At 42.4% G+C, this 13,570-nt stretch overlaps 1 long non-coding RNA gene across 1 annotated transcript in view; it reads right to left on the bottom strand.

Annotated features, from left to right (window-relative positions):
* LOC125923295 (uncharacterized) overlaps nucleotides 1-9,275 on the bottom strand; it is a 28,714-nt gene extending 19,439 nt beyond the window's left edge. Inside the window, exon 1 of the long non-coding RNA XR_007457985.1 lies at nucleotides 9,179-9,275. This is a non-coding gene — a long non-coding RNA (uncharacterized LOC125923295). The remainder of the gene's footprint in view (nucleotides 1-9,178) is intronic.
* Nucleotides 9,276-13,570: the final 4,295 nt, after the last annotated feature.

Here is a 13,570-nt window from a genome sequence, read left to right as displayed (position 1 = left end):
ATGGCAGGGGTCTCCACAGTTCTAGAGTGGGAAACCCTAGGAACAAACTTAGTACATTAAATCAACAGTGAGATGATACTGTAAGAGTCTGAACCTTCATGGAGATCCATGTCAACCTGTTATTCATAATCACAGAACCCCCTGACACATAGCAGGTCTGAGGAACTTCCTGTGGATTAGTACTCTCTGGAAACTTCTCAGAGACAACTTAGAGCTGGAATGGGGTGTTTATTCTAAGTGTGCACAGTATTATCATCACCCTCATCAAGAATCCCTCCACCAGGGAGGAGGAAAGAATGTGTCTTGTCTTTGCCCACATCTTTCAAGTTGTGTGGTGTGTGAAGCTCCAGACCAGTAGAGGGCACTCCTGCCAGTTGGCAAACCACTCACTTGTTGACATGCCCCATGAATCTAAGAGGAGTTATTTCATGAATACCAGCCCCAGTCTCATGAAGGTCAGCAATGTGACACTATCTTTGGGCACAGATCTAACTAGAGTTTGAAGAGGGAAATCACCACAACAACCTCCTCTGTGGTCTGTGTCCAATTTTACTCTTCCAAACTCATTCTCCAAACCATAGCTAGAATGATCTTGGTCTACTTCAACGTTTTCTCTTCCCACTTTCCCTTAGATAAAATCCAAACCAGAATGGCTCTTTACAAATATTTACAACCCCATTTCTTACAGCTCTCATCCTCACATGTTATGATTCAACAATTTGGAGCCATTTTCAAAAACCTGAATTCACTGACCTGTCTCTTCAAGAGCTGTGCACGGGTTATATTTTCTGCTTAGTTTCTCTGTCCCCGGGACACCTTTTGCTTGGCTAACTTCTCGTCAACTCCTAGGTTAGATGTTATATTGTCTGGAAAACCTTCTCTGTCCCCTAAGATGGGATGATGGGAGCTTCTCACATGTTCCCATGCCCCCTGCCTTGCCCAGGTGTGGCACTCCTGTGTCATAATCATGCGTTTCTCTGACCCCTCCACTCAACTGTAAACTCTGGGGTCTTCCAAACCACCGGTCTTCATGTTCCTTGGTTACCTCTCCTCTGGTGCTCCTACTGTATTTCAGTTGCTTACTCTCACGAGTATCCCTTACGGCTTTTTACCCTATACCTTCTGCATAGTAGAACTCACCTGAGACTATTCAGTGAGTGAAATGTTTATTAAACAATTTGTTCTACAGCACCTTCCTAATGTGTCATTCATATCTCCAATTGTTATGATGTAGGTCCTTGGACACCACTCTCAGAGATTCTGTTAGATATGGGGTGGGGCCCAAGAGTGTATTTTAACAGATTTCTAGGTGACTCTTATGCATATTGAAAAGTAAGAACAACTGTTCTCATTTTGTTAATGATGGAGAAAATCCTTCTGTGTTTGTTGCCACCAACACAGTCAAACCCCCATCCAACAATCTCTTAGACTATGGATCTCCTTCAGTAGAGGGTGAATGTGATCTGGTGGCCTCTCCAGGACAATTTCTCCATTCTGTCTGATCCTCCTCACTGGAGACCCCATCCTCCAAAGAGAAATGCCCTTGCATTTAGCAGACGGTTCCCATCAGGTATGGGCATGACCATGGAGAAAGGGGCTTTGTTCTTTTAGGGAGAAGGGCCTCCTTTGGTGGGAGCCAGCCTATTGGCTAACATGTTGACTCTCCGTCTCCAGATTATTTCTCCCTGTGTGTGCTAAGCACTTTGTAAATGTGATAATGAGGGGTCCAATTTGCTGTGCTTACAGATAAAACAGGGAAGCTGAGCGGCAGGGTTCTCTGGGAAAGCAAATATCTTGCTCATATTATTCCCTCATTTCCCCCTGCCTTTGCTACCCGCCCCTCAGCTTGAACTAATCAGGCCACTAGCACTTTATAATGAATGTTAATAAACGCCTAATGGATAGTCTTGAACAAATAAGCCTTAAGGGCTAGAGCAAAACCTGGGCTCCCCATCTCTGTGCTCCTTGGGAATTAGGCCCCTGCTGGGAGCCAGGACAGGTGAAATGACTCAGAAGCTCCTCAGGCACCTGAGGCCAGAGTCTGGGCCATGGGAACGATATGACCGATATGACTGTCCCTTTCTTTGCTCAGCCTTAGAGGATATGCCAGTATAGCCAAGGCTCTTGTATTGGCCAGACCTTAGTTTGGAGAGACAGAAAAACAGCTGCCCCTCCATGTGCAACCACCTCCCCTGCCCACCCCCATGTCACCTGATAACAGGAGTTGGGAGAGGGAAGTGTCAAACTCACCCTCCCCCACCCAGGCTCTCTTTTGTGCTCGCAGAATAATCGAGTTTCAAAGAAGAGAACAGATGGATTGCATTTTCCTAACTTTTAGCTGGTTCCAATGTGCAAACGGTTAAGATCATAATGTTAACATTTTCTCGATGTTTTATGTGCATATAAAATATTCCTGAAGAATGTGCTTTTGAATGCAAAGTTTGATCCAATTACAATTTTATAGAGTTTATAAAAACATAAAAAGTATGTTTTCTGGGTGTCTGAGACCCTTTTGGCCTTTACAGTAAACTTGGAAGCTTGCAGGGAAACATAATTGCCACCATGTCAGAGAGGGCCCTATGGAGCTTAAAATGATGAGCCCATTATGTAAATATGGAAACATCCCATAGTCTCTTGGGGTGAATGAGATACTGATGAATGGAATTAAAAACAATCCTGTGGTCTGGGATCAGATTGGAAATGGTTGTTGTTTTCTGTCTTTGAAGAGCCGTTTAAAAAAAAAAAAAAGGAAAAAGAATCTTGCAAACTTAACTTCTGTGGTTTAGAAAACATAAGGTGGCTCCGTGCAAAATCAGGCAGCTTCCCCATTCATGGGGCAGAAGAAACAGCCCCATAGCAAAAAGCACAGCCAGAAGACCCTTTTCAGCATGAACTCAAATGTCTGCAGAACGTGCAGAAAGCTTCCACTTGAGGACGAAGTGTAAGGGGATGCTCCTGGGAATAGAGACAAGCTCTTTCCAGTCTCATTGTCACTGTACCTGGGCAAATAACTCCAGCAATCTGAGCCTTGACACTTTGCTTGTAAAAAGAAAAGGTTGGGTTTGAGGATCTCTCTTCAAGCTCCAAACGCTGTGATTACTTACCACCGCACCCCTGCCCCAAAGTAATTACAAGCTGTTGGGATACATGAGACAATCAGCAGCAGCATGTCTGGAGGAGGAGTCCATTAACGAATGTCCAAAACTGAGTCCCCAATCAGAAGTCTTGGTTCCTGGAAAATATAGTTGCATAACAATCCTGTGTCTGAGTTGATTTGCTTGCTGTATTTTCTGGTTCCATATGTAAGTAGTTCATAACGTTTCCAGACTGTTCCCATTCTGAGATGTTGATTAGGAAATCTCTTGATACCCATAGTGAGAGCATGCACAAGATTGTAAAGAATAGTTTTGTTAAGCAAATGTGGACTGGATTTTGTTCCAGGGACTGGTCCAGCTCCAGCAGCTTCCCTGTGGCATTCAGGTGCCTTACGAGGGTGAGAATTTTTCCAATGCAAACATCTGGGGCAGGTCTAGCTCTGGAGAAAACCAAGGTCATCTAATGAGAATTGCCCTCAGTGTATGGATCTGAGTCTATATCATTTATTAGTAATAGTTGCAGCTTTCAGAAAGAAATCTAGATAATGTCATGCCTTGTACATAAGGAAAATGTATGAAGCTTAGAGAGACTTGGGCAAAGTCACACAGAATCTCTCTGCCGTTTTGATATAATACTGTTGGCATCTTCCACATCCATATGGGGCATTTGAGGAACCCCATATAACTGGAACTCAATGAAGGAGGGAGAGTATGTGAGTTTCATAGTGCTGCCATTAGAAATTGTCATCAACTTGGTGGCTTAAAACAATGGAAATTTATTCTTTCACAGATCTGAAGGTGAGAAGTCTGAAATCAAGGTATCAGCAAGGCCGTGCTCCCTCTGAAGACTCTAGGAAGGAATCCTTCCTTATCTCTTCCAGCAAGCATGGCCCCAAGCATTCCTTGGCTTAGGCAGTATAACTCAACCTCTGTCCACCCCTGTTTTCACATGGCTGCCTTCTCTGTCTCTGTGTGAGTATTCTTTTCTTCTTCTAAGGATATTAGTCATTGGATTTAGGGACCACCCTAATCCATTACAGTCCCATTTCTATGCTTAACTCATTATGTCAGGCTATTTCCAATAAGGTCACATTCTGAGGTTCTGGGTCAATAAGAATTTTGGGGAACAGTATTCAACCCACTATAAGTGAGTGGTAGGAAAGGAAGTCTGAGAGAAGAGCAGGATCCTAGCTATTTCTGGGACATGCCAAGTGCATTCTCTCCTCACAGCTTTTGTACTAGATGTCTTTCCCCAGACATCAGTGTGGCATGCTCCCTCACTTCCTTCAGATCATGTCCTTCCTCACTTCATTCAAGCCTTCTTGATGAGGTCGAGTCTTATAGGCCACTTGTAACAATTTTATTAGCTTTTATTCTATGAGATGAGGAGAACTTTGAAGATTTTGAGCAAAAGAGTCCCATGATCTGACATGTTTTGTAAGATTCATTTTGGTTGGAAAATTGGCTATAGGAGGTTAGGGTAAAAGGAGAGAGAGAGAATGATATGGTTTCTCTGTAGATTAGGGGAAAGATGCTCAGAGTTGGAAGTGGTGGGAATGTAGGATGTGATTAGATTCTAAATATATTTTGAAGATATAGTTGGAGTTTTGGTCATTAGTGTTTGAGATGCCTATAGACATCCAAATGGAGATGTTGATTAAGCAGCTGGATTTATAAGTCTGGAATTAAGGGGGAGAGGTATGCATTAGAGATAAATATTTGGGAGTCACAGCAGTTAGATGGTATTTAAAGCCATGTCACAAGAGGAGCTTACCTGAGGGGTCAAATGAAGATAAAGGAAAAAGAAATCTGAGGTTTGTGTGTTGGGAATCTGCATCATTTCGAGGTTAGAAATATGAGGAGGGCTCAGCAAAGGAAACAGACTACGTGACCAGTGAGAGACGATGAGAACAAGAGAAGGGGGTGCCCTGCAAGCCAGGTGGAGGAAGGTTTCAAAATGGAGGGAGTCATCACGTGTGTCAAGATTGGTTGACAGGTCAAAGAGGATGAGGCCTCAGGACAGTGGGGGTCGGTGCTGACTTTTACATGAGAGAGATGTGATGAGGATTAAAGCATAATTAAATGCCTGCCCTGCCAGACTTCTGGGTCAGGTGGAAAATTACTGTCACAGAATCCACCCCTCCTACTCCAGGGGTGGATCCAGAGCTGCCTTGACCATCAGCAGTCTCACTGCACTCACCAGTGAGGTTAGGGGCCATGTGACCTAACACTGCACAATGAGACCAGAGGGGAAGTTGGCTGAGGGGATCAGGTGAAAATGTGTACTCATGTCTAGAAAGGACTAGCCAGAAGACAGACACTCTTTCTCTTTGTGGAGATGACACATGGATGAGCAGAGCCCAGGCCTGTGGAGGGGTTCCTTTTCCGTCTGAGCACAGAGAGGCTAACTTGCTCTCTCCTTTCACCTCCAAGACTTCTCTGAGGAAGGAGGCCAGAGCAGAGGGTAACCCAGACCTGATAATTTTGTCTCCTACATTTTGAGCATCATTGCATGGCTACAGCTTCCCTTCTGGTGTCTGTCCCAGTCTCCTCCAGTCTCGAGCATCCAACCAGCTCATGTCCTCATTCACAGACACTCCATTCCTGCCTTGGTAGGACTTGCTCCTCAGAACCTCTTTGCAGTTTAAGAAGGGGGTTCCTGAAGTTGGAAAAATCTTGCCACAACATTGATATCAGAATGGAAGATTCCTAGGCCTCCAGGTGGCCCCCAGGAGATTCATTCTGGAGCTGACAGGTTCATCCAAGGGGCCTCAAACACATCACCCAGAGGGAGCAAGCCACTTCATTTTCTTCAGACCTTTCTGTCTCCCAGGCAGACTCCCTCGGGGTTCTTCAGACCAAAGTACTTCACAGGAAGCTAGAAAAGGAGTTCTTGGAAACATACAGAGGCCAACTACGTGGGGGTGAGCAAGAGGTAAAAGATTTTTGCTCCAAAGGGAGGAAGCTTAGTGGAGGATGCTTTCATTTAGCCTGTGATGACAAGATAAGGAATTAATAGCTTTAAGTTGCATTGAAGAACGCAGAGATAACAGTGGGCGATAAACCTCCCAACCAGATGGTGCTCCAGACAACACGGGAGGGTCCCTGGGCTCCAGCCCAGCTTCCCTCAGAGTTACAAGAGTTTTAGAGCATTCACAAGGCCAGCTCATGGCCTTGGGAGTGTGTGGAAAATAACAAAGCAACCTGTAGAGACCTGGAAAAGAAACGCATGCAATAAGGAAGGTTCTGTTCCAGCCTAGGGAAGCACAGGGGTAAGCCAAGACTGACCTTGTGCAGGAGATTTGCTTATACCCTTCAGGAGACTAAAAACTTCCCAGGTTCCACACTAAGAATCCAGGATCCCCCAAAGTGAATTTACAGGGAAGTGACACAATTTATTAGAAGTCTAATAAATCAGGGCACTTGGGTGGCTCAGTCGGTTAAGTGTCTAACTCTGGATTTCAGCTCAGGTCATGATCTCACAGTTATAAGATCAGCCCCGATTCTGGCTCTGTGCTGGGCACGGAGCCTGCTTAAGATTCCTAATCTCCCTCTCCTTTTGCCCTTCACCTTCTCTCTCTCTCAAAAAAAAAAAAAAAAAAAAAAAAAAAGGAAAGTCTGTGGAATTGCACACTTGGTCTTGATATTTATGGGATCAGTGGGAAAAAAGGAAGATGGAGAGAGTTCTGCTCTCTGAAGCTGGACATGTGCAGCCTCCAATTCAACTGTCTTATGAGCAGAACTTAGCAAAAGTGTGTACCTTCTCTCTAGAAGCAAGGATGGGGAGTCCATTTTGGACTGCTCAGTAATTTTAGGAAACAAATTCTGGCCACCATGGCACTCACTCTTGTGATTCATTTCTCCTATCTAGAATGGATCATATTGTCTAAACGTCAGGCCTATCCTTTGCACCCCACCAAAAAAAGAAAAGAAAAAAGAAAGGAAGAGCCAAACCAATGCAGCAAGTGGATTTACAGGATGCATTTGGGCAGCAGCCAGTGTCTCAAGAAGCTGTCAAAGCAAGTGTCTCCACGGCACAGAGCAGAACCTGTTGGGGCCAGAGTGACTCACCAGCATTCTTTTTCACCTATTGTTCTGGGAGAGGGAAGCTCCCTACTCCAGATGCTCTTTCTTACTCTCTTGATCAGATTCAGGCTCCCATTCCCCAACCATCAACCATCACCCCCACCTGAGTCTTCCTTCATCACTACTATTCTGTCCTCTGTTCTCATCACCCCCACCTCTGGGAGGTGATGAGAACAGAGAGGCATCTTCCTTTCTCTCACTCTGCCCATTAACTCTTCTGAGGCCCACCCCAAAACCCCCACGCTGAGCTCTGGAACACTAGGGTAATTTGAACCTGCATCTGTGGATAGCTTCGTCTGTGTTTACAGATAGAAGACAAGCTGCAAGAAACAGGATTGGATTTGTTATTTGTAAGTCAAACCAGCTGTGATCTCCTGTCTGTGGCTGCTTCCTTTGCAAATGCCAAATGTCACTTGTGGTTGGAGACACTTTTCTTCCCAGAGAGTTGTTTTACCCTCCTGTAGCCAGCTCTCCTCCTGTGCCTCTTCCTCTGCCAGCTGCTCTTCTGCAAGGTGTGTGGAGCCAGCCTGTGCCCCACCCCCAGCTGGCTCCTGAGAGAATTCTATGGCTCAGGAGTTCCAGCACCTTTTGGAAGTCTGCTTAGCTGGGGGGGGAGTGGGGTACTGGGCTGGATTAGACTAACTCCTTTCCAGAGTCTTTCTTTCCCCTCCACATTTTAGAAGTCAACTTGAAGTGTATCTCCATGGAGTTCTAAACTAAGAATCACTTTGGGGAAAAAAAAAAAAGAAACACTTGGCCTAACTTACTACCCCCCTAGGAGGGAGCATCAGAGTGAGTTTATATGTGTTTGGGGACAACTGCATTTCAAATTGGTAATATTTAAATCATCAACAAAAAGAAACTTTTACATTTAAGTTGGTCAGTATCCATCCTTTGGATGCAAGCTTCTTGGGAACAGGGACATGGTCATGTTATCTAGGGAGTTCCATATACAGATCTCCATTCAGCATTTGTTGAATACCTACCAGGTACTCAGCTTATGCTGTTAAAGAGCACACAATCTACAAGGTAGAAGAAAAGTATATAGCCATGGGAAAAGGTTTGTTTTATTCCCTTGCACTATTAACCAAGGGCTAGTTGAGGCTTATTGGCATACAATGCAATGGGAGTTTAGTGTGGGGAACGATATTAGGCTGGGGGTGATCAGGGAAGGTTTCATGGAGGAGGGAGGGCTTAAACTGAGGCCCAAAGGAGTGACTCCATGTTTATAATAAAGGGATGTGTTGGAGCACCTGGGTGGCTCAGTTGGTTAAGTGTCTGACTCTGGCAGATGGGATTTCAAGTGTGGGGTGGTCACCCACTAAAATCATTTCAATTAACATCCCATCCTGTCCCAGGAAAAAAAAAGAAAGATTTGTTCAGCAACTGAGACATGGAAACAACTTGTAGGTTAATGTCTAACAGACTCATTGATTCTCTTACTTTCCTTTAAAGTATCATCATTCCTGGGACACCTAAGCAGGCTCCATGCTGTGAGTGCAAAGCCCAATGCAGGGCTCCATCCCAGGAACCATGAGATCATGACCCGAGCTGAAATCAAGAGTCAGCTGCTTAACCGACTGAGCTACTCAGGCACCCCTAAAAACACTTTTTAATTTAATTTAATTTAATTTAATTTAATTTAATTTAGCTTAGTTTTATTGCGTGTAATTGACAAATAGAAATTTTACAAATTTTAGGTATGCAACTTGATGTTGTGATATATGTATACAGTAGTCTCCCCTTTTCCATTTCCATGGGGAATGTTGTCCAAGACCTCCAGCTGATGACTGACACTGCAGATAGCACTGAACCCTATATATACTGTGTTTTCCTACACATACATACCTATGATAAAGTTTGATTTATAAATTAAGCACAGTAAGATATTAACAACAACTAATAATATAATAGAACAATTGTAGCAATAGATTCTAATAAAAATTGTGTGGATATGGTCTCTCTCTCTCTCAAAATATCTTGTGCTATACACTCACCTTTCTTGTGATGATGTGAGATGACAAATTTCCTACATAGTGAGATGAAGTGAGGTGAATGATGTAGGCATTGTGATGTAGTGTTAGGCTACAGTCTAACAGGGGTGGAAGGTTAGGGAGAGGGCCAGTCTACATTGTGAGATAATCACCAGAATCAAGCTAGTTAACATATCCATTACCTCATATAGTTACTTTTTTGGCTGTGTGTGTGATGAGAGTTCTTAAGATCTACCCTTTTAGCAAATTTCAAGTATACAATATAAGTAATATTAACTAGTCACCATTGGTATATTAGATCTCCAGAACTTATTTATCTTGCATAACTGAAATTTTGTACCCCTTGACCAACATCTCCTCCCCATTTTCCCCACTTCTACCCCCTGGTAACCACCATTCTACTCTGTGTGTCTATGAGGTCAACAATGGTAGAATCCGTGGATACTTCTTTTGAATCTTCTTGGCTCGATCCTCTTCTCTTTGGTCTCTAGATCTTGGTTGGCCTCTAAGTCTTGTAGTGTCACAAGATTGTAATGTAGGCCTCATTGTCTTCTTTCTCCACATTTTTCTCCTAAGTGATCTTATTTAGTTCCATGACTTTAACAATGACTGTCTTAATGCTTTTTAATTTTTATCTCTGATGACATTTTAAAACATTAGGTTTATATTTTACTGCTTGCTTGATCACACCATTAGAATGATAAATATCTCAAATGTATCCGGGATAAAATGAAATTATTAATTTCCTATCTTTTTCCCATCTCACATGTTTCTCCTAGTCTTCCCCAACTCATTATGTGGCTTTCCTATTTATTAAGCCAAACCCTAAGAAGGGGCCTTGATTTCATTCTAATTTACCTCCCACATTCATAGTTTTGTCTCTATAATACAGTGCTTTGCACAGAGTAGTAATAAAACATATTCATTAAGTGAATATTTTATAATATAATACATAGTAAAATGCATCCCTAGTTCTAAACAATTAATAAATGAAGTTTGGAAAAATAACGTTGCTGTTAGTTTTTGGCCTTTTCGTTTTAGACATGGCTTATTTATTTACTTAGGGTCTTCCTTATTGATATGTCATTCCTTGTCATGTTAGTCTTTCCATTTATCCTGTTGAGTGTTTATTTTCCAAGGATTGCTGGCTCCCTCTTTCGAGAATGGAATTGGAAATTCAGATCTGGGCACTAGATGTGTTCATTGCTAGTGTAGTATTGTTATTTCTAGGCCTTCTCAGTTGAAAAAGCAAGGAAATATAAATGAGTATACTAACTATTTTATATACACATATCTTAAAATATTTCTATATGGAACCATGTAACTTATATTAAGCTAAACAGGAGTACACATTGATGTCTCCAACTCCAATCCATCACCACATGGATCATGGATCATTTTGGCTTCCTCCCCTTGCTTATCTGTAATTCCCTCTCATACAATGAAAAAAATGGCTCCCACCACCCACCATACATTTACTTATTTGTTCAATTACAGTATACATGTATTGTAGCTGTATCAGAATTGTTAACCCATACCCCTGTGGAAAACAAGTTTATCAACTAGAGTACAGTGTTTATGTAAACTTCCTTTTCCTATTAGGTTTACAGACTCCATTCATTTCTAAAGTTAGTTAGGTTCAATAATATCTCTTCCTTTCAGTAAGATTGTTTTGTACATATATTTTAAAATTATTTTAATATTTATTTATTTTTTGAGAGAGACAGACAGAGACAGAGCATGAGTGAGGAAGGGGCAGACAGAGAGGGAGACACAGAATCCAAAGCAGGCTCCAGGCTCTGAGCTGTCAGCACAGAGCCCAATATGGGGCTCAAACTCAAGGACTGTGAGATCATGACCTGAGCTGAAGTCGGACACTTAACCAACAAGTCGGCACCCCGTTTTGTACATATTTAATACCTGAGATCCTTTGACCTCCCAAATGATTTAATTTTTTTAAGTTTATTTATTTATTTTGAGAGAGAGAGAGCGCAGAAGTAGGGGAGGGGCAGAGAGAGAGGCAGAGAGAGAATCCCAAGCAGGCTCTGCACTTTCAGCACAGAGCCTGATCCCGGGCTCAATCTCACAAACCATGAGATCATGACCTGAACCAAAATCAAAAGCCAGGCACTCAACTGACTGAGCCACCCAGGAGCCCCAATGATTTAATTTTTTAAAAATTTTGCATACATTCAGGTTGGCTTTTTGTGGAATAAAATTCTATTGCTTTTAACAAATGCATATCATGTATACACATTACAGAATCCCACAAAATAGTTTTGTTGCCCTAAAAATCCTCTGTGATTCACCTACTCAAACCCTGTCCCCATCCCCCTGGCAGCCACTTATCTTTTTACTGTCTCTATAGTATTGTCTTTTGCAGAATGTTATATAATTGAATTATCTAGTATGCGACTTTTCCAGACTACCATCTTTCACTTAGTGATATGCATTTAAGGTTCACCCATGACTTCCTGTGGCTTGATTGCTCATTTAAAAAAAAATCATGAAATAATATTGTATTATGTTAATGTACCACAGTTCATCCATTCGTATACTAAAGGATATCTTGGTTGCTTCTAGTTTGTGGGATTATGAGTAAAGCTGCTAAAACATTCATGCTAAAATATTTCTGTGTGGTCAAAAGTTTTCAAATCAGTTGGGCAATAGGGAGATAGAGAGCCAGGAAGAGATTTCCAGCCCAGTGTTACCTTTCAGACATAAAAACCCAACTTCTCTTGTTTGTGTCCCTAAGCCAGCTTCAGACAATACACTTAGAGTTTCAAGAATAAAAATCTGTCTTGGGGCACCTGGGTGGCTCAGCTGATTAAGTGTCCGACTCTTGGTTTTAACTCAGGTCATGATCTCATGCTTTATGAGATTGATCCCCTTGTCTGGCTCCATGTTGACAGCATGGGGCCTGCTTGAGATTTTCTCTCCCTCTCTCTTTGCCCCCCCCCCCCAACCTTGTACATTGATATCTCTCTCTCTCTCTCTCTCAAAATAAACAAATAAACTTTAAAAAATCCGCCTCTACTGCGCTTCAAGGACTGTCATCTGGAGCACTGGGTCAGCACTGAGTGAGACTCACCAAATGATCTCTGATCAGTCAGCCAGGAATGAAGACAAAGTTGGCAAAGGTGCTCACTTGAGAGATCTGGGGTGGGGGTGGGGCCAATGATAAATTGGATTTGACTGATGGCATTATAAATGCTGAAGAAATAAATTGTTTATGATACTTGTTAAAGATTATAAGGAAAATTTTATTCAGAGGGAGCTAACACAATGGGGTTTTGTAGTAAGGGAGAGAGATTGGGTCAAATATGAATGTGACAAAGAAAAGTAAAGATTTATAGCCAAGGATTCATAGAAGCAGGGTTCTAGTAAGTGAAAAATTACTAAGAGATAGCATAATTCTTTGCTAAATTGACCTAACAGGATTTTGGCTGACGGCAGCCAAGAGGATAAGATACACAGGGTAGGGAATGAAAAATTTGATCAGATATCAAGGGTTATTAGGCCAAGGTTGGGTATTTTCACTTAAGTAATTCAGTGAGATTCTTACTAAAACTTGAGTAGGTGGACCAAGGACAAGAGTCCAAGGTTGAGGCTTAGTCAGAAAGATGACTCCAAGGAGCCTGATTCAAGTTTGGTCAAAAGAGAGTATTGTCACTTAATAAATGATGGAAAGAAGGAAGGAAGGAAGGAAGGAAGGAAATGAATGCTTTCTTGAAGGAAAGCATTTGTCTTGGTATGGGAAGGAATGTTGTACTTCAGACTGGAGGAGAGAGTACTTGTTGGAATGGAGGGGGTTAGAGGTGTGCTGTGGGGAGATGATGCTAGGAAGTGAGTTTCAATAGGTTAGGAGAGGGGTTGATGCCAAAAAGAGACAAGAAAGCCTGCAAATGAGATTAGTTTGTGTCCTGTGGATAGAGGGACAAGGGAGCCTGGGCATTCAAAATGTGACTCAGGTATAAACAGCATCTCTATCACCTGGGAGCTTGTCAGACATGAAACTCTTGGGCCCCACTCCAGATCTACTGAATCAGAATCTGCACTTGAACAAGATCCCAGGGGATTCTTAGACACATCAAGGTTTGAGAAGTACTTCTCTAGGAGTTCTGTGCAGGGATTACTGTGGCTAGAATTGAATTTTGAAATTCTTTCATCTGTGACAATTAAATTTTTCTAGTGCAAACTCATCCAGTTTCTTGTGTGGGGGGCATATACCTGGCAGCAAGTGTTCGGGGAGCAGATAGGGGATGACTGCTGTGTCCTCAGCTCAATATTCAGGCTTTAATTTTATCTGTCTGCTTTCAGCATCATGCCCCATCCCTACCATTTGGACATTATTTTGCACAATCTTGACCCTCTCCTGAGAATAAACTTCTGGTT

This window comes from Panthera uncia, chromosome B1 (assembly GCF_023721935.1).
Source record: "Panthera uncia isolate 11264 chromosome B1, Puncia_PCG_1.0, whole genome shotgun sequence".
Taxonomy (NCBI): Eukaryota; Metazoa; Chordata; class Mammalia; order Carnivora; family Felidae; genus Panthera; species Panthera uncia.
This window is presented reverse-complemented; position numbering and strand designations above follow the sequence as displayed.